The sequence below is a fragment of the Chelonoidis abingdonii genome, chromosome 3 (genome assembly GCF_003597395.2).
Source record: "Chelonoidis abingdonii isolate Lonesome George chromosome 3, CheloAbing_2.0, whole genome shotgun sequence".
Lineage (NCBI taxonomy): Eukaryota > Metazoa > Chordata > Testudines > Testudinidae > Chelonoidis > Chelonoidis abingdonii.
In genome coordinates, this window is record NC_133771.1 from 184,439,825 (window position 1) to 184,461,150 (window position 21,326).

The 21,326-nt window shown below is 42.9% G+C and overlaps 1 long non-coding RNA gene across 1 annotated transcript; it reads left to right on the top strand.

Annotated features, from left to right (window-relative positions):
* The first annotated feature begins 1,773 nt into the window (after window positions 1-1,773).
* On the top strand, window positions 1,774-15,700 carry LOC116825571 (uncharacterized). Its single transcript, XR_004373860.2, has 3 exons — window positions 1,774-1,858; window positions 2,812-3,022; window positions 15,382-15,700. It is a non-coding gene; the product is annotated as an uncharacterized LOC116825571 (long non-coding RNA).
* The last annotated feature ends 5,626 nt before the right edge of the window (window positions 15,701-21,326 follow it).

Sequence of the window (21,326 nt, forward strand, 5' to 3'; positions counted from 1 at the left end):
AACTGAACAGTGGGCTGCATTCACCAGAAAGCAAGCTTAAAAAACAACAAAACAATAGCTATTTCAAACAAAGGCCCCAGTCTCACACTAACTTAATTACATGGTTAACATTTTGCATCATGGGTAACTCCACTGAAGTCAGAGGCTACTCACACTCTGCAATATTAAGCACAAAGTCTTTGAAAGATCAGGGCCAAAGTTTGTTTTTTTTTCTGAAGAGCGTGAAGCACTTGGGAATACTCCTGAAAAATAGCATTAGGGCCTTGTTGTGGAACTCTTTATAACATTGCCAGCAGCAGGCTGCTTAGCACACAATCATTAATCTCTTCAAATAAAACTGGATCCATTCTTGTACATCTCAGCTTGGGGGTGATTTTAGAACAATAAAATGCATAGCCTTAAGAAACAACAATAGCAAAAAATGCTTTTAGATATGCACAGTAGCTTAAATTCTTGATAGCTACAAAGACACACATTCATTTAACAGAGAGTGTTCTATTACTCCCTCTCCTGCCTATTAAATCTGTGCTGCCAGGCAGAATTTGCTCTGTATGAGCCAATAAGCTGCAATCACTTACAAATAGACAGGATGGAAACAGTTTCTATTATTACTTCAGGTTATGAACTTAGATGTGGCAAGAAGTAAATCTTCCTATCTTACCTCAGGCTAATTCAGCATAAAGTATACGAGACAAGAATTTAGTGTTCAATTTGCAGCTTGCTTATTGAAGAGCAACATATTCATTTCAGGAGCAGGCTCTAATTTTAGATCAGGATTGAAGGTGCTATGAAAACAAGAATGCTGCAATGAACTGTAGGGCTTTTCAAGATCAATGCAAGTATAGTTCTTGAACTACAATACCCAAAAGATAAAAGGAACCATGGAAAAGCCTTTATTGCAGTAAACTGTACCCATTGCAGTGGTGAAATCAGACAATAGAAGCGACGGAAAACTGTTTTTCCACGGATCACAGTGTATCATATGTCAATGCCACATTAATTACAGTATGTTGCTTAGCCATGGGATATTTAGGGACTGTGATAAATGAAATGTGTCTGTGTGGGGTGTGTGTGTCGGGGCTCCCTCTTATAAACACCTAGCCAGCAGCTATAAAATCCCTCTTGGTAGCTGCTGTCTAGTTGCTCTACCGTTAAAGGGTTAAAAAGTCTTACTGCTATGCATAGGTAAAAGGAAATGAGTGGACACCTGGCCACAAGAGCCAATGGGAAGGCTAGAACTTTTTAAAATTGAAACAAACACTCTCCTTTTGTCTGTCTGTGATTGATCTCCAGGGAGAGGCAGATAGGGCTGCAGTTATGCTGTAGGAAGCATGGGGCCAGGTATGAAAAATCCTCATTCGCATCTATAGAAACTACTCATTTGAAACACAGATATGTAAGTAGATCAGGAAATGTCTAGGAAGATGCAGTTAGGTTTATCTCTTTTTATTTCTTTATGGCTTGTGAACTCCTCTATGCTAACCTCAAGTGCTTTTGTTTTGCTTGTAACCTTTAAGATGGACATCAAAAAAACTATTCTTAATGCTTAATCCTTGTTTTTTTTTAATGTAGCAGAAAGCCTAAATTCCCAAGTGTATTTTCTTTCTTTTTTTAATTAATAAAATTTACCTTTGTTAAGAACAGAATTGGATTTTTGTGTCTTAAGAGGTTTGTGCACATGTTTAATTAGCTGATAGCAACAGCTAATTGCTTTTTTCTTTTCCTTCTTTCTCCGTTCTTCCTCGGACAGGGGGTGAAAGGGCTTGAGGTATCTCACAGCAAGGAATTCCCAAGTGTGCCTTCCTGGTTTCTCAAAGGAGTACTGCACTTGGGTGGTGGCAGAATCTACCAATCCAAGGTCAGTAAAAAGCTGTAACCTTTGGAGTTTAATACCAGCCTGGAGTGGCCAGTATTAATTCTTAAAGTCCTTGCGGGCTCCCACCTTCTGCACTCAATGTGCCAGAGTGGGGAATCAGCCTTGACAGGGACCAATAGAAATATGCAGATAGAAACCTAGGCTCCTAGGTGCTTTTGAAAGTTCCAGTACTAACTCCCATTGATTTCCCACTAGGCATCTATCTGCATCTTTAGACAACTAAATTCCTTTAGAAATCTATTCCTTTAGAAATCTATTCCTTAGTCCCTGTAGGGTAAATCCTGCTTGGCTTCAGACAGAAGAAATCTGCAGCTGGCAAGTGAACCACTGTCCTTCCAAATGTGGCATACAGGAGTAGGGGAGGACACCCAGAAAGTCTGTGCTGTGCGCTATACAAAGCCCTATGCCTGAGGGCTCTCTATAGGGCAGCACACTGGGTGTGGGTGGGGCCACAGGATCAACTGCTATATCTACATTCTAGCATTCACTGTGGTAACAACATTGCATAAGGGCTCATGTAGATTCAGCCAGCTATTGGGATGCAGCAATCTTCATTGAGTGCTTTACAGCTGCTCAGACTAGGAGGAGGCTTCTTACTGTTTTCCACACCCAGCTACGTGAGTTGCACGTTGTGCTCAGCATTCCTTCTTGCAAACAGTTTTTAGAGACAAAAACCCTAAAATCCAAAGTGGGCATACTATAATGTTTAGGCCCCTTCTTTAGGCACACCTCCCTTAGGGACTTCCAAATAATTCCCCCTAAGTGCAGGGTGCCCTCTTAAAGTAACCTTTTCCCATCATGCTTTTCTAGGGATGTTATTTTAATTTAGCAGAGCCTAGCAGCAGCAGTACTATAGTAGCCATATTGCAACTGTCTGTTGCTTCTTTCTCCTTCAGCTAGTAAGTACCTGATTTGTTTTCTCCTCCTTGTTGCAGAGAAATTGGTACATCCCACTAAGAATGAAATAATTCTATGTGGCCTCTTGGTCTTTATCAGTGGGTTAGTGTGACAAGTTCCTCCTGGGTGCCACCTGGAACTGGGGTATCATTGAGCCCCCGACCCACCAGTCTGGAGTCTCTTTCACATTGTACTGCTGTGACAAGCTGCAAAGCCTTCCAGCCTGCACTCTCACCAGCATTCCTACAGGTAGGGACACACCCAGCTGAAGTTAAACGCAGGCTTTCTAGCCACCAGCTTCCCAGCCTGGGACCCCAGAGCATTACTGTCCTGCTCTGGTTGAATCTGGCCAGTATATGGGTTTAATACCTGGTTCACCTCTCCCTCAGCATGAAGAGAAAAATGAACCCCTGTGGTAACCAAGCAGAAATTTTCCCCCAAGCACTCCAATCAAAGCTTACTGGTTTAGATTAAAACAAAACAAGTTTATTAACTACAAAATAGATTTTAAGTGATTATAAGTGATAGCAAATGGATCAAAGCAGATTACCTAGCACAAACAAAAATGCAAGCTAAGCTTAATATACTAGATCGATTAGATATGAATAGCAGATTCTCACCCTAAATGATGGTACAGGTGGACTTGTACATTCTTAAGCGGCAAGCTGCACTGTGTTACAGCTTAGAATCCCCAGGTGTTTCATACACAGGTTAGAAATCCCTTTTGCCTGGTTCAAGCACTTCCCCCAGTTCAGTCTTTGTTCCTCAGGTGTTTCCACGATTGTGTGGGGAGTAAAGAACTACAGATGATGTCACTCCCTGCCTTATATAGCTTTTGCATATGGCGGGAACCCTTCATTCCAAAGCTTGGTTCCCAGACCAGTCTGTAGAAAAATACTGACATCCAAAGATGGAGTCCAGCATCATGTGGCCTGGTCATATATCCATGTAGCATCCGAGCAGCCATCAATCAGACTGTCTGTATCGTTCTCAGGAAGGCTCATCAGGAAGGAGATAAGCTTCTCCTGAGGCCTATTGTTCTCTAATGGCCAATTACCCTGAATAGGCCCTTTACAACCAACTATTTAGACTGAAAGTATCTTGTCTAGTGGGCATTATCCAGGTATAACTACATTTGAAATACAGATACATAGTCAATATTTGTATCTTCAGATACAAAAATGATACATGTATACAAATAGGATAATAATATTCAGCAAATCATCACTTTGCCAATGATACCTCACATGACTTATCTTGCATTATAGCATAATTATGATGTATTTTATCGTATCATATTAATAGCCTGATGAAGAATATGGGGTGCAGTGTCACAGTTAACACAAAAAGATACAACCCCTGGAACCATGACAGTAGCAGAAGTTAATTGCAAAGAAGGTACAAAAGCAGTCCAGTGCCTGCTGCTGCTGCGGCTTACATTCACACATTATCAGAGATGTAGGAAAATCAGGCACATCCCTTAGCTTCCTCTCAGAATTACTTCTCAAACTAAGAGATGCTTCCTAGAATGGAGAAGACACACCCCTTGGAGATACTTGGGAGACCTTGTCTACACTTGTGATGGTGGGTAGGGCACATGTAGCTACACGCCACAGTGAAAGACAGGCAGCATCCACACTTGTTTCTGTGATGTGAAGCTACACACGGCAGGAAAGGCTCCAGCAGCAGAGAGCTTCCAGAGCCTTTCCCTGCCACCGTGAAAGGCTCTGGAAGTGGGACGCTGCTGAAGCCTTTCCCCACTGCCTTCCCCTGCCAGAGTCTTTCACAATGGTGGGAAAAGGTTCTGGCAGCAGGTAGGTAGGCAGTGATACACTACACTGCTAAAAATATCAGTGTAGACATAGGAGGCATAGCTTGGGCATGTAGAGAGCTGCGTAGGGTATATCCCCTAGGGTTCAGGCACGTAGGGCCTACTCTCCTAAGCTGTTTCTTATCATCTACACTGCTATTTATACCTATGCTAGCTAGGCGTGCAGTGTCCATACTCTATGCGCTGCTTAAGTGTATATGTACATTCATTCATTCAGCCAGCCAGCGTATTGTCACCCCTCTGCTGAGCTGTCGTAGGTGTTGGGGCCTTGCAGGCCAGCTTCCTGTCGGAGGAGAAATCAGCGATACAGTCTGGGTATATTCTTAGTTCAATTTGTTTTATTTTATGTTGTATATACCATTTCCTGAACAGCAGTGTTAAACAATCAACTCACCTCCTTCAGGAATCTCAGCCCAAACACTAATGCGAGGTTTCCAGGGAACACATCTGTCTCATGAACTGACTCTAGTTAGAGAGACTAAGGCAGAGGGCAAACTCCTCCGCTGCTTGCCACAGCTCCTGCAAGATGAAAGTGCCCGTCAAAGCTAACAGTGCATAATTTCTTCAAAGAAATTTCTTCACTACTCACACACTAAAAGAACCTATAAGACTGTGTAACAGCTCCATCGGGTGACTCCTGTCATAACAATATTAACAAAGTATCAAAATGTACCTATCTACAGATAAGGTGACCAGACAGCAACTGTGAAAAATCGGGACAGGAGGTGGGGGTAATAAGAGCCTATATAAGAAAAAGACCCAAAACTCAGGACTGTCTCTATAAAAATCAGAACATCTGGTCACCCTATTTACAGATATCATTTTTATACAAATCATTCTTGCAGCACTGTTCTAGTATCATGACAATTGAATGTCATCAATACAGTGTCCACAGTGATTTGTACTTAACAGGATGACATAGACCTGTTTGCTAGATGTATCTGCAGCAGTCGTGATTTGAACTCACTTCACTTTGCTATCTGACCCTTCCTGTCTGACATACATTTGTAAACACCCCATCCTAATGGATACTTATAATAAGTTAAGGTTCTCAAGTTTTACAGATCTGAAACTAGGTGCATAAAACTTGACAGACAAATTCAAAATTGGACCACTAACTTTGGCAGCCTAGTTTTAAAATGAATAGCAATAAAGTAATATTTTAGCACCTCTAGAGTGATTTAAATCTTCAAAGCACTGTGCAGATATGAACTTGGTCCTGACCAAAACCAAAACTCAGCTGGACTTCAGTTTTTGAAAATATGTATCAATACTTTATGGGGGAAAAACTGAAAAAAGCATGAAAGCTTTTAAAAAAAACCCACCAATCCAATAATAGAAATGTCAGGAAATGTTCATTCAGAAAAGGCAAATCTTCAAAACATAAAATAAAACAAACACTGGGAAATATGGAAATGCAAAGTTCAGGTATCCCAAGCAATTTACAAAGCGTGGACCACTCTATTCTAATCTGGTCTTTGGTGAAGCAGTATGGTAACCAGTCACTAAGAGCACCAACCTAGAGTCAAGACACCCAATACTACAGTGAGATCTTGCAGCTGTGCAGAGCCCCACTGACATCACAGGGCTCTAGTGGGTTTAAGGATTAAGGACTTCAGCCCTGACCCTGCAAAGAGAACTGTGGATTTTGAACTTTGAATTCCAAGCCACTGTGTGAATTTGGACCTCTTTGTTTCTCAGTTTCCCTATCTGTAAAAATAGTGACAATGATACTGATCCTCCCTTATAAGGTGTTTTGAGATCTACAGATGAAAAGCTCAATATTATTGCTAGATTTTATTATTTTTATTTTAAAAGTCCAATATCATTCTGATATTTTGAATACAGTCATGAATAACTTCTAAATATGCTGTTCCATTTCTTTAAAATGGTTAAGATACTAGTTTTCATCCAGATCTTTAGGGAAAGAAACAGATTTGAAGATAGTTTGGGTTTGGCTGACACACTTAGAGGGGAGTGACAAAAAAGTATTAAAAGATTTTTTCCAAATATGATTTACAGGTGTTGTAGCTATATCTCAAAAACTTCTTCTCCTGGCTTTCTTAAATGTGACTAAAACAGCCTTCTCAATCCACAGGACACATGTACAAAATTGAAGAAAGGATTACTTTTGAGTATTTTAAGGAGCTAAAATTAAATAAGTGGGCCCAGTGTCTCTTCATAGGCAGAAACATTTTAATAAGTCCAACAAGCCACTGGAAAAACTATTATGTGGAAAAAGTAACATATGATATCATTTTTAACTAGTAGATGAGGCCATAAAATAGCAGACAAGGCAGCCATTTGATTCCACACATCTTTACTTAATCAATGTTGAATTTGTATAGTGACACTTCAGTGAATTTACTGTCCCAAAAGAATGCCTTTTTGAGTATTGCATCATCGCTAACCTTTAGTCCCTTTGAATGCATTATAATTTTGATACCTAGATATAATGTTCTGAAATATGACCACCTTGTAAAAAGTTAAAGGCATATAACCTATCTAGAGGTACTGAGCACCAGGGCCGGCTCTAGGCACCAGCATTCCAAGCATGTGCTTGGGGCAGCTCTTCCCAAGGGGCAGCACTCCAGCCCTTTGGGGGCAGCTTTTCCCAAGGGGCTGCACTCCAGTTTTTTTGGTGGTTGTTTTTTGCTTGAGGCAGCAGAAAACCTGGAGCTGGCCCTGCTGAGCACTTGCAGCTTTCATTGCTCGGCATCTCTGACAATCAGGCCACTATAGTCTGTCTGGTCTTCCTAGTGTTGCTCTTAGGTACTACAGTGATAAAAGCAGGTAGACAGAAATAAAATAGATCCAATTTAATTGCAACTCACTCAATCTAAGGCACCCTGCCTATTTCCTACCGAGGGCTCAAGGCATGAACTGGTCAATTTAGGCCTACATAATATTTCTGCCATATTAAAGTTCTTATTATTTATTCCACACAGTTTTGTCTGCAAATCAAAAGTATATTAGCTGCTGGTTGTTGTTCTTTTTTTAAATCACATGATTAGACTCATAGTAAATAAACTGATACACATGCATTTTGATAGCAGTCTATCCAGTCCCATCACCATCTCTCTCTCTCTCTCTCTCTCACACACACACACACACACCTTTGACATGTACACTTTGTGCAGGTTTACATTGAGGTTTCATGCTTTCTGTATGTGTATATATATCTCCTCAATATATGTTCCATTCTATGCATCTGAAGAAGTGGGCTGTAGCCCACGAAAGCTTATGCTCAAATAAATTTGTTAATCTCTAAGGTGCCACAAGTACTCCTGTTCTTCATATGGTGTTAGGCTGTCTGGAAATGCAAAGATTTGGATTCTAGCAATTGAATGTTTCTGTGAAATACTGTGGTTTCTGATTTGTGTGACTCCTACATATGTTTGCTTAATGACTTTTCTGAAATGAGATTAAATTGCTTGCAGGAGAAATTTGTTAAAGTAGCTTTATCCGTTGCTGTACTTTACATGACCTTGGATTGAATCAAAGAATCAGTGCCAAGTCTCGGGGGATGAGAAATTGCAGCTGAGGCCATACTTTCAGTCAGTGGAACATAGGATACAACCACAAACCCCCTCATTCAGGTTTACACTGGCAATTACATGTGCAATCAGGCAAGTGAACACAAGTAGGTAGCTAAACATCTGTCTGCATGTGTAAACTGGACTCTTACAGATGCAGGAGTGTGTGTGTGTGCAACTCTGCATATGCCTGAGGTTGAAAATTTGCTAAGGTCAAACAGGCTTTGAGGAAAATGTTGACTGGTTTCATGGACTGGATCTCCAAATCATACTGAGTTAAGTAATAGCTGTTGGTAGTCCTTTTTAATATTTCGCCCCAACTATTAACCGCCATCAGACCTTTATCTAAATTGTCTTACTAGTAATATACAATGATCAGTAGGTCCAGAAGGTATCTAAATCAAATTATTTCTGTGTCTGCTTTTATGAACTTTATAAAAGTACAGTCTTATAAGGATACATTTCACTAATTCTATTTATTGAATCAGATATTTATTGAGAATAATACAATTCTAAAATTTGAGTTGCATTCTTGTATCCTAAAAATAATTAAATTGATTTAAACCAAATTAATAAAATACTTGCTTCTAAGATGACATGGTTTGTGCCACATCTGAGTCCAGAAATTTGAGGGACAAACTTATAAACCTTTTACATTAGTGGTTTTTTAAAGGAAATGTTCAGAGACAGACTGTAATGGCATTCACGGGTACTATTATAATTACTATTCTGTTCTGCATTTCCATGAGTTACATTTTGTCTTCCATTATGTTCCAGGTGTCTCAGGCATTTACGTGTGTTAAAGGAGAGAGCTGTATTAATGCTTATGTCTCATGAAATAAATGTTATGCTCTTCATGCAACCACATGCATCTGGGGACAGCTTCAGCTATAAAAGGCTACATAACTGTCAGCTATAAACAAATAGTCCAATAACGCAAGCACTTTTGTACCAGGCATGGTACTTACTACTGTGAATAGCCCTATTGAAATCAATGGAATTACCCAGAGTAATAAGCAGTAGAGCTCCCATTGACTGCAATGGGCATTCCATGCATAGGGCTTGCAGAATCAGGCTATCAATGTTCAGCATTGTACACTAGCCTAAAATAACACCAATAATTAAATTGCAGTGTTTCAGGTAAAATTCAAGTCCCCAGTGGAACACTGCTGTTTCTCCATATGAGGCAGCATTATTGCTGGCCTGACTAATGTGAGCAGGGATCATTTTCTGAGAACTGTGCTGTTGTACAAGTATCTCCAGGTATCTACTGTACAGCTTGGTTCCCCCATCAATAGAGCCCTGTGCAGATACAAAACTTGTATTCGCATCCGATCCATGATCCACAAAAGTTGTCTGCAGATATCTCTGTATCCATGGATGCAGATATCCACAGGTATCTGTGGATTTGTAGGGCTCTACTAACAACTCCACAGGACATCGCACAGCAGTGATGCCAAGTGCCCACCCTCAAACACCCACCTCCCACTTCTTCCTCAAGACCTTCTGTTCGACCACTGCTCTGCCCCTCCGTAGCCAGGAGGCTACAATCCTAGGCCCTTGTATGCAGTTCTGCCCTTCCAGTGGGAGGGCTCAGACACCCCTATGCAGCTGTAGTGGCCCTAATGCATGCAGGTCCAGCAGGACAGACAGTGGCAACTACTCTCTTCGAAGCACCCACCCTTGCCACCCACTAGTTTAAAGTGCAACCACACCTCTTCCGAAATAGGGTTTGGCTCACTCCCTTCTGGGAGTTGTAGTTTACCTCCTCTGTCCAAGCAAGCTGGGGACTGCAAATCCTAGCATGCCCAGGGGCTATTACCACATATTGCAGCCCGCTGCTGCGTGATTCAGAGAGCTGAGCTGGAGCCTGAGGGCTGGCTGACAGCCACTCTGTTCAGGTGAGTGTGTGCTGCAGAGCCCTGCATGAATACAAAATTTGTATCTGCATCCAAGCTGCAATCTGCAAAAATGGTCCACAGATTTAAAGTGGATATCCACTGATTTGCAGGGCTCTGTTCATTAGAACAGGGAATAATGATGCTTAGCTTCTTTTAAAGCATTTTGAGATCTACAAATGAAAAGTGCTATATAAATATTAAATATTGTTCCTCCATCTTGAATCCTAGCAGATTGTGAGGCAGACATCTTCAATTTACAGGGACAATACTCCAAAGATACAAAACTAGCCACATATCCTGTTAGCATCAACAAAGTTTCAATATCATGGCACCTAACTCATTTCTATCCCTAGGATGGCCTTAAAAGCTATACAGATATGTTGCAACTGAAGTGAAAATGGTAAAGAATGAAGAAATTCATGGCACAGCTAAGCAAGCCCACACAAGTCAGCTACCATGACGCAACACAACTGGACATTCAAACACAATAGGCACAAATTAAGAGCTCACGAAAAATACGATTTTACTAGAAATGGCCATGATCAGTCAGTGGTGGCACAAATCCCCTCTGAGAGGATTATTTTTTAAACTGTTTTTCAGTGTCCCTAAAATAGTAGAGTGCTTCAGGCCATTCTGATAACATTTCCAGCTTGCCCTGCTTTAATAATCTACCTGTAAAAACTCAATGAGTCAGATGATTTGGGTTTTTATTTCAAGTGCTTTGGAGAACATTCATAGTTGCAGGTGCATAATAAGTTTAATTATTGCTGTTTTAAAAAAGTTAAAAAGCTTTTTTTACCCAAGGGGCAGGTAAAGTTTGTATTAGAGTGTCTGTGATGATAATTAATGAGCTCCACAACCAGCACCGAGAAAGATCCTGAACGAGATTTTCAAAAATGACTAGTGATTTTGGATACCTTTGTGTTTGGGGCTTAGCTTGACATACCTTAAACAGGGACCTGATTTTCAGAAAATGTTGAGTACCAAGGCTTTCTACCTGGATCTGACTGATACTGATGCCTGCAGAGGGCTCTGGGACAGACTCCCAATGGTCAGTGCAGGTGACAGGGACCGGCTGGAGCTAGCTTTCACTGTGGCCGAGCTCTCAGAAGCCCTCCATCTCATGCCCACTAATAAATCTCTGGGCATGGATGGACTGACCATGGAGTTCTACCAGGCCTTCTGGGATGTCCTCAGCCTGGACCTTGTTGTCTGGCCAACTTCTTAAGGAGTGGCATGCTCTCTGTTATGCAGGTGAGTTGTGCTCACCTTGCTACTGAAGAAAGGGGACCTCTGCAACCTTAGGAATTGGCGTCCCATCTCGCTCCTCAGCATGGACTACAAAGTCATACCGAAGGCCATCTTGCTGCAACTGGGGTCCGTACTGGCAGACTTGGTCCACCTCGACCAGACCTATACCATCCTGGGCCGTACCATCTTCGATAACCTTTATTTGGTCTGGGACCTCATCAAGCTTTGGTGTAGGGATGGTCTATCATTCGCCCTCCTGTCCCTGGACCAGGAGAAGTCATTTGACAGGGTGGATGACAGGTATCTCCTGGGCACTCTGGGGGAGTTTGGCTTTGGGCCCCAGTTTGTGGGCTTTCTCCAGGTGTTGTACACCTCCGTGGAGTGTTTGGTCAGCTCAACTGGACCCTGACTGGACCTGTAAGCTTTGGGCGAGGGGTACATCAGGTGTCCACTGTCTGGCCAGCTGCACACTCTAGCCATTGAGTCCTTCCTCCATCTCCTCCATAGGATGAGGACGGGGTTGGTGCTCTATGAGTTGGAGTTCCAGGTTGTCCTATCAGTGTATGCTGATGATTGGGTCCTGGACCATGAGGAGCACAGCAATATGGTGCAGGTGGAGGCTTACTAGGCAATTTACTCAATGGCCTTTTCTGCCCAGGTTCCCTGCCACCTGCACTTCAAGCCATTCCGTGGAGTGCTGTTCCACTGCTCTATCTCAGCATTTACCTTTCTTCCACAGATCGTTCTCTGCTGGAGAACTGGCAAGATTTGGAGGGCACACAACTAAATTTAGAGGCAGATAAAATTGCTATTAAAAGATTGATGAAGCCATGTGCAGTTTCTAATTCTATTAGAGGAACCAAGATGAAAAACCTGTGTTGGATCTACATCTCCTCTGCTTGGCTTCAGCCAGTTAACCCAGTCTTGTCTTCTCTTAGCTGGAAGTGCTGTGGTCAGATCATTAGCTGACATGTGGTGGCTGTGCACAAGGTTCATTCAATTTGCTCAGTATTTCAAAAGTTTCCCTCTGTGGTAACTGGCATACAACTGTTCTCTGCCCCTAAAGTTTTTCTGTTTGGAAAGCTGCTCTCTGTTCCTTTGACTAGTCCCTATCTGATTCCCTGGGCCTGATTCAGTGAGTGTGAAATGGTGCCAGATCTGAATTGTAACATTTTATCCTCACTCTGCACTGATGTTCATGAATATGCAAGGTGTAACACAATAATAATTGGAGATATACTGATCTCTTAGAACTGGAAGGGACCTTGAAAGCTCATTGAGTCCAGCCCCCTACCTTCACTAGCAGGACCAATTTTTGCCCCAGATCTCTAAGTGGCCCCCTCAAGGATTGAATTCATAACCCTGTGTTTAGCAGGCCAATGCTCAAACCACTGAGCTATCCCTCCCCCCAATGATTAGCAGGGCCTCAGTGGACTTCTGATTATGGCAGCTACAAAGCCGATTACCTGTAAATAGCAACTAACAACTTTACCCTGCACACTGGATATCTCTGTTCTTGGAACACAGACTTAATGGTGCCAGGGCTGAGCCCTGGCACCTCCAGGCCTGGCACTTCAGATCCCTGGCACCTCTGGGCCTGTCCTGTCTGTTATGAAAGTAAAACAAATTGCTTGAGTCCCAGCGCCTCTTTCATTACACATTAAGCACTGTTGGATCATTCTAGTAATGGAGAAACTGTGCGCTTCTTGGAATGAAAAATATGCTGAACATATCATGGTCTGGACTTAAGCACACTGAAAGAGAAGGATCAACTGGCCCCAAATCTCTGTATGTTCCCCCACGTTAATTAAAAATGTAATCAGTCCTTGTCTATTACAAACTCAAGTAGATTTCTCTTCTGTAGCCCGGTCCAAACAATGGTGGGTTAGTGTATTTTGTCTGGTTGAGGGTTTTATGCATTTTAATTGTATGTTGTTTGCAGGGCCGGCTTTAGGAAATGCGGGGCCAAATTCGAACAGTTTCGACGGGGCCTCAGCAGGGATGACTATTAAAAAAAAATGTAAAAAACCATGTGGGGCTTGTACTTACTGGGCGGTGCTCCGAATCTTCGGCAGCACTTCAGTGGTGGGTCGTTCACTTGCTCCGGGTGTGTTCAGTGGCACTGAAGGACCTGCCGCCGAAGACCCAGAGCAAGCGAAGGACCCACCACCAAAGTGCCGCCAAAGATCTGGAGCACCACCAGGTGAGTAAAAATTAAAAAGGCGCCTCTAGCCAGGGAAGAGATTTTCACTGGGCGCGGGGCCCTCTTAGGCGCGGGGCCTGATTCGGGGGAATTGGTGGAATTGGCCTAAAGCTGGCCCTGGTTGTTTGTTCTATATTTTGTGCATTGATTAAAACGACATTGCTACTATTTCCCTAGAAATAGTAACAATGCATCTCAGGATTTACATGCATGTAGTAGTAACTGTTTGATTTATAAATAAATATCTTTATTTCTTTTCTTATGTTAATAAAAAAATTGAATTGAAAAGCCTTGAAAAATGTTCAGGCAAATATACAAAAACACGAACAATAATACAATCTCATGAAGATCTTGGAAAAATGAAGGTGAACTAGTTGGGGTAAAAAACATTGTTCTGTAGATTGAAAACTGGCTTAAAGGCCATAAACATTGATTGTAGTGTACTCACACTATGGATGAATTTGGCTGTTGCACTGTAAACAGAATGGTGAATGACAAAAGAAGAGAATGAGTTCCTGCAATATCTGGCAGCAAGGCAAGATGACAACAGCATAGCAGAAGGGACTATTGGCCTCCAGACTCTTTACGGAGATACTACAGTGAATGATGTATTACTTAGGGAGTATGATAGTTTATTTTGTTTGTTACTGTTCTGAACCTTTGTACACCCCTTCCACAGGTGTGAATAATGACATAGGGAGCAAAGCAATGGAGAATCAGACCCTCCATATCTTGCCTTAAAATTAGGCACTAACATTTTAAAGTTGTAGTACAAAATAAGGCCCTAATTCTGCAAACAATTAGCCAAGTGAATAACTTTATTCATGGGGAACAATGCCATTCAACTCCACAATACTACTTACATGGGTAAAGTTACTCACATGCATAAATATTTGCAGGATTGTTTTCTGAAGGAGCAACCCCCAAAGAGACCAACAAAATGAGTATCAGGCATGAAATTTGTTATAAAAATATGTGAACCTGCATCTCCATAATTGAAAGGCTGAAAGAACTCAGAGTGATACATATATAGTAAAACACAGTAGAGTGAATAAGGGAACTTAAGAACACCTTTATGAACCAATCAGAATGCCCAGAGCTTGGATCATTGGTTTAGAAGTGATAGCGAAGTGTATCTCAGGCAAATTTCTGAATGTTCCTTTCTACATTTTCTTTCTCCCTGTAGAAAGGAACATGCAAAACCATAAATTAGCAATTCAACTGTAAATGAGCTATGGTATTTACAACATATGGATTGAAACAGTGTTGAAATTCCTCTTCCATACTTTTGGTGGAGAGAAACCAAAACCAAAAACCACACACCACACACAACAACCTGTGGCCAGTATAGTTAAGGACAATTAGAAGGAGTTTAAGTATACTAGGAACCAAAGGAGTTCTAACAGGTATTGGTTTATTACTAGATAGAAGTGATGGGATTATTAAAAATGCAAAAGTATTCAATTACTATTTTTGTTCTGTATTTGGGAATAAACAGATGATGTAGTTATCATATGATGATGATAACACTCTTCCTGGGCTATTAGCATATCAGGAAGATGTTAAACAGCAGTTACTAAAGTATAAATCAGCAGGTCCAGAGAACTTGCATCTGAGATTTCTCCAAGAGCTGACTGGTGAGCTTGCTGAACCATTAAAGTTGATTTTCAATAAGCCTTAGAACACTGGGAAGTTCCAGAAGACTGGAAGAAAGCTAATTCCTGTGGATGTTTGTGGCACTCTGTACCTCAGAGTAGCACCCTTGCACCCCTATATTCACCATGGAGACGGGGATATGATTATGATATGTTTTGTACAAAGTGTGCCTTGTAAGATATCATTTTAAAAGTCTTGAACAATTGAACATTCTGTAACCCTTCTGCCAGATGGAGCCAGCAGCAACCAGGACTGTTTTCAGTATCTAGGGGCATTCCTTTCCATTGATGCAACACAGAACCAGCTTGAGCCCCCCCCATTAACCTTGGAAAATTACACACCATCCCTGGGCGGACTTTAACGACTACACCAGAACCCGACCCTGAAACCTCACCGCTCATGAGGAAGACTGATGAGCATGACGACCTCTTTTTTTCTGCTCCCCCTGGAAGAGGAAGGTGACTGTAGCTCATGGGAGTTGCCAGCAGACAAGGTGAACAGAAAAGACATTGCACAGGTAAAGGAACAATTAAGAAGTGATGGTCGAGAATGGGGAGTAATGGGTTGGAACTGAACCACGGTTACATAAATTTAAAAAACAAACAAACAAAGAAAAAAAAGAGGCATGAGCTTACAGTATTTTCTTTTCTGAAAATCTCTTGACAGCTCAACAAATGTCTTTGTAGAGGCCCTGGAGGCCCTGGCTGGCATTGCATCAGACAGTGAAGATAAATCAGGTCCAACACTGGTACTAGGGGCGGCTCTAGACATTTCGTCGCCCCAAGCATGGCGGCATGCCGCAGGGGGCGTTTTGCCGGTCGCCGGTCCTGCGGCTCCGGTGGACCTCCCGCAGGCGTGCCTGCAGAGGGTTCGCTGGTCCTGAGACTCCACCGAAGCCGCAGAACCAGTGGACCCTCCGCAGGCAAGCCTGTGGGAGGTCCACCGAAGCCGCGGGACCAATGGACCCGCCACAGGCATGCCTGTGGGAGATCCACCGGAGCTGTCTGCCACCCTCCTGGCGACTGGCAGAGCACCCCCCCGTGGCATGCCACCCCAAGCACATGATTGGCTTGCTGGGGCCTGGAGCTGCCCCTGACTGGTACAAATCATTGATGAGGATGCCAAGGATGATGGCTATTTGAAATTAAGGAGGATCCTTAGCATGGAACTAACAGACCCAGTGTCACATCATAAGCTTAAAAAAATCATGGAAGTCTATTGTCTGTGCTGCTGTTTATGCTGTCCTTAAACACTGCCTTAGGGAAAAGCTTTTTGCAGATTGTGAGGGCTGTGTCATAGATTTGCCAGGCCACCAGCACCATGACTGTGTGACTTGGACTTCAGAGGATATATACTTCAAGCTCTGGGTGCTGACCTGTGTTTGGAAAGGTTATTAAATGCTGTTATTGCCATAGGTTATGCTTTGCAATGTCTGAGCCTAACCCAGGAAAATTTTGCACAAAGAGTGACCTTGGTAAATGCTGTGCAAAGCACTCGAGCCCCTGACAGTGTTCTAAAGAAAATGACCAAACTGGGGGATACCACTTAGCGCGTTATATTGACCATCTGGTCTGCACAATAAGTTACAGAACCTTGCTTAGGAAAAAGACTACACCTCTACCTGATATTCTTACCGCATTATAGATGAAATTGCATTCTCGAACTTGCTTTGATCCGCCGGAGTGCGCACCTCCCCCCCGAGCACTGATTTACCGCATTATATTCAAATTCGTTTTATATCAGGTCACGTTATATCTGGGTAAGATATAATTGCAAGAAATTTAAAAGGATTAAGTTAGAGAATGGGGGAAACAATCATGTGATATAAAAGTTGGTAGCTGTAAATAATACCTATTGAAAAGGGCTTTGTGATTATCTGTGTTTCTGATAGAAGGTTTGTGTGGCCCTTAAGATAAAAGTTTTGATGAAGCATCTTGGTTTGTTTTCAAGGGGCTGTATGTCTTTTAAACAAAAAGTTTGTGGGAATCCAGCTCTTGTGTCTTTGTGTAAAGAGACCTAGGCTATGTCTACAGTTGCCATTTAAAGTGCAAAATGTCCCTTTTTTATGCTAAAATCGCGGGAGCGTTTATACCTGTTAATGACTTTTTACAGTGAAACTCAGAAGTTTCACCACAAAAAGAAAACCTCCTTCACGACAGGCACACAGTTCTTTCCGCTGATCTTTTTGCGCTGTTGTGAAAGTGAAGACACATTCTACCAGTGTAAACACCTTTTGGCTTCCGGAGGATATCCCACAGTTCCAAAAGTGACCACTCTGGCCAGCATCTCCACTGCTCTGACGCCAGGTAAATGGACATCTGCCCCTCCCCCTGCAAGCCCCGGGAAGTTTGAAACTCCCTTTCCCTTTGCTTGTAGATGTGGCTGGAAAAGCAGCCAGACAGCAGGAGGGGTTAAAAAAATGCCACGAAAGAAACAAGGAAGTAATGGGGCTGCTGAGAAATGAAGCAGGGCAGCATGGTGCACTGAGCAGGGACCCAGAATACCTTCCACTCACCCCCACCCCTTCCCACAAGACCTATCCAGAGAGCTGCACTGTGGGATAGCTGCTCTCGAGCGCTGCTCTCATGGGTGATGGAAGTGCTGGTAGTGTGAACACTCTCTGATGCCTGAGGAATTAAGTGAGTACAGAAACCAGCACTTTTCTTTCACTGGTTCCCCGTCACTGGTGAAACTTACAGCACAGAAACTCTGCAAGTGTAGACATACACTTGAGAGATTCCAGAAGACTGGAAAAGGGCAAATATAGTGCCCATCTATAAAAAGGGAAATAAAAACAACCCAGGAAACTACAGACCAGTTAGTTTAACTTCTGTGCCAGGGAAGATAATGGAGCAAGTAATTAAAGAAATCATCTGCAAACACTTGGAAGGTGGTAAGGTGATAGGGAATAGCAGCATGGATTTGTAAAGAACAAATCGTGTCAAACCAATCTGATCGCCTTCTTTTGATAGGATAACGAGTCTTGTGGATAAGGGAGAAGCAATGGATGTGGTATACTAGACTTTAGTAAGGCATTTCATACGGTCTCACATGATATCCTTATCGATAAACTAGGCAAATACAGTTTAGATGGGGCTACTAAAGGTGGGTGCATAACTGGCTGGATAACGTACTCAGAGAGTAGTTATTAATGGCCCCAATCCTGCTGGAAAGGTATAACAAGTGGGGTTCGCAGGGTCTGTTTGGGACCGGCTCTGTTCAATATCTTCATCAACGACTTAGATGTTGACATAGAAAGTACGCTTATTAAGTTGCAGACGATACCAAACTGGGAGGGATTGCAACTGCTTTGGAGACAGGGTCAAAATTCAAAATGATCTGGACAAATTGGAGAAATGGTCTGAGGTAAACCGGATGAAGTCAATAAGAACAAATGCAAAGTACTCCACTTAGGAAGAACATCAGTTTACACATACAGAATGGAAGAGACTGTCTAGGAAGGAGTATGCAGAAAGAGACTATGGGTCATAGTGGACCAGAAAGCTAAATATGAGTCAACAGTGTGATACTGTTGCAAAAAAAAGCAACGTGATTCTGGGATGCATTAACAGGGTGGTTGTAAACAAGACACGCAGAAGTCATTCTCCGCTCTACTCTGCGCTGGTTAGGCCCTCAACTGGAGTATTGTGTCCGGTTCTGGGCACCGCATTTCAAGAAAGATGTGGAGAAAGTTGAGAGGGTCCAGAGAAGAGCAACAAGAATGTTTAAAGGTCTTGAGAACATGACCTATGAAGGAAGGCTGAAAGGAATTGGGTTTGTTTAGTTTGGAAAAGAGAAGACTGAGGGGACCTGATAGCAGTTTTCAGGTATCTAAAGGATGTCATCAGGAGGAGGGAGAAAACTTGTTCACCTTAGCCTCTAATGATAGAACAAGAAGCAATGGGCTTAAACTGCAGCAAGGGAGATTTAGGTTGGACTAGAAAAAGTTCCTAACGGTCAGGGTGGTTGGACAATGGATAAATTGCCTAGGGAGGTTGTGAATCTCCATCTCTGGAGATATTAAGAATAGGTTTGTCATAAACAGATAGTAGGATGAATAAACAGAAGTACTTTATATCTCTTTTGACTGTAAGGGTTAACAAGTTCAGTAAGCCTGGCTGTCACCTGACCAGAGAACCAATCAGGGGACAGGATACTTTCAAATCTTGAGGAGGGAAGTTTTTGTGTGTGCTGTTAGTTTTGGTTGTTGTTCTCTCTGGTTCTGAGAGTGACCAGACGTGCAACCAGGTTTCTCTCCAATCTCTCGATACAGGCTCTTATCAGTTCAAAGTAGTGAGTACTAGGTAGATAAGGCGAGTTAGGCTTATGTTTGTTTTCTTTATTTGCAAATGTGCATTTGGCCGGAAGGAGGTCAATTGTGTATTTGGCTGAAAGGAGTTCAAATTTGTATTTTGCTGAAAAGATCTTAATTGTACTTTTATACTTAGGCTGGGAGGGTATTCCCAGTGTCTATAGCTAAAAGACCCTGTACCTATTCCATTTTAAATTACAAAGATAATTTTTACTGTTTTTCTCTCTTTAATTAAAAGTTTCTTGTTAAGAACCTGATTGTTTTTTATTCTGGTCAGACCCCAAGGGACTGGGTCTGGATTCACCAGGGAATTGGTGGGGAGAAAGGAGGAAGGGGAGAGAGAGGCTAATTTTCTCTCGGTGTCAGGATTACTTTCTCTCTCGGAAAGAGTCTGGGAGGGGAAAGAGAAAGAGGGAGAAGGTGAATTTTCCTCTGTTTTAAGACTCAAGGAGTTTGAATCACACTGATCTTCCAGGGTAACCCAGGGAGGGAAGCCTGGGGAAGAGGCAACGGTGGGGGAAAGGGTTTACTTTCCCTGTGTTAAGATCCAGAGGGTCTGGGTCTTGGGCTCCCCGGGCAAGGTTTTGGGGGAACCAGAGTGTACCAGTCACTGGAATTCCTGGTTGGTGGCAGCGCTACAGGTTCTAAGCTGGTAATTAGCTTAGAGGAATTCATGCTGGTAACCCATCTTTTGGATGCTAAGGTTCAGAGGGGGGAATTATACCATGACAAGGTTGATAAATGTCTATCAGGGATGGTCTAGACAGTATTTGGTCCTGCCATGAGGGCAGGGGACTGGACTCGATGACCTCTCGAGGTCCCTTCTAGTCCTAGAGTCTATGAATCTATACCCCTACTTGCAGCAGAAAGCTGAAATGTGTGTAGTCAAATCCTGAGTGGGATGGAGGTATGGTCAAAAAACAAAAAAAGTGTGATGTTTGAGACATGTTCAGGGGTGAAAGTAACTTACAGGACTTACCAGTACTGCCAGAGTCCTGAGGGGGGCTTGGCCTCATCTGGAAGAGGTGTGGCCTCATCTGGAAGAGGCGGGGCCTCTCAAGATTTAAAGGCCCTGGGGCGCCGGCTGTGGCTGGGAGCCCCAGGGCCTTTAAATCAACCAGGGGCTCCCAGCTGAAGAGGTGGCTGGGAGTCCCCTGGGGCTCAGGGGCAAATTAAAGGGCCCAGGGCTACGGCCGCCAGGGGGGAACCCCGACCTTTGCCGGGCTGGGGCCAGAATTTAAAGGAACCAGAGTTCTTGCCGCTGCAGGGAGCCCTGAGCCCTTTAAATTCCAGCCCCAAACCGGCCGCTGGAGCTGCAGGCGGGATTCAAAGGGCTCTGGGCTGCCCGCAGCGGTGGGGAGCTCTGAGCCCTTTAAATCCTGGCCCCAGCCTGGCTGCCGGAGCCACAGATGGGAGTTAAAAGGCTCTGGGCTGCCGATGTGGTTTGGCACGGTGTGCTGGCTCTTGCCAGTACGCCGTACTGGACTGTACCAGCTTACTTTCACCTTTGGACATGTTTCTGCATACAATAGAGCTGACCATTTAAGCAGACCCCCACTGAATTAGCAGGAGTAACTCTATTGGCGTCAATAGAGATTGACTTAGATGTGATTATCCACCTTTGTTTCCATCTGGGATAAAGGTATTAATGATCAGGTCTGATGGATGTACACCCACAGTAAGGGAGGCAGGTGGGTGGGGATGGTGAGTGCTGATTAATATTAAATGAACTAAACCAGGAGTTTGTAGACACTGTTGGACAGTTAAAAAAACCTCAGGAGTTTGTTGAACGCTATGAGCCAGTCTTTCTAGCAATTCACAGTCATTAAAAGTTTAAAATAATATATTTACAAATTAAACAAA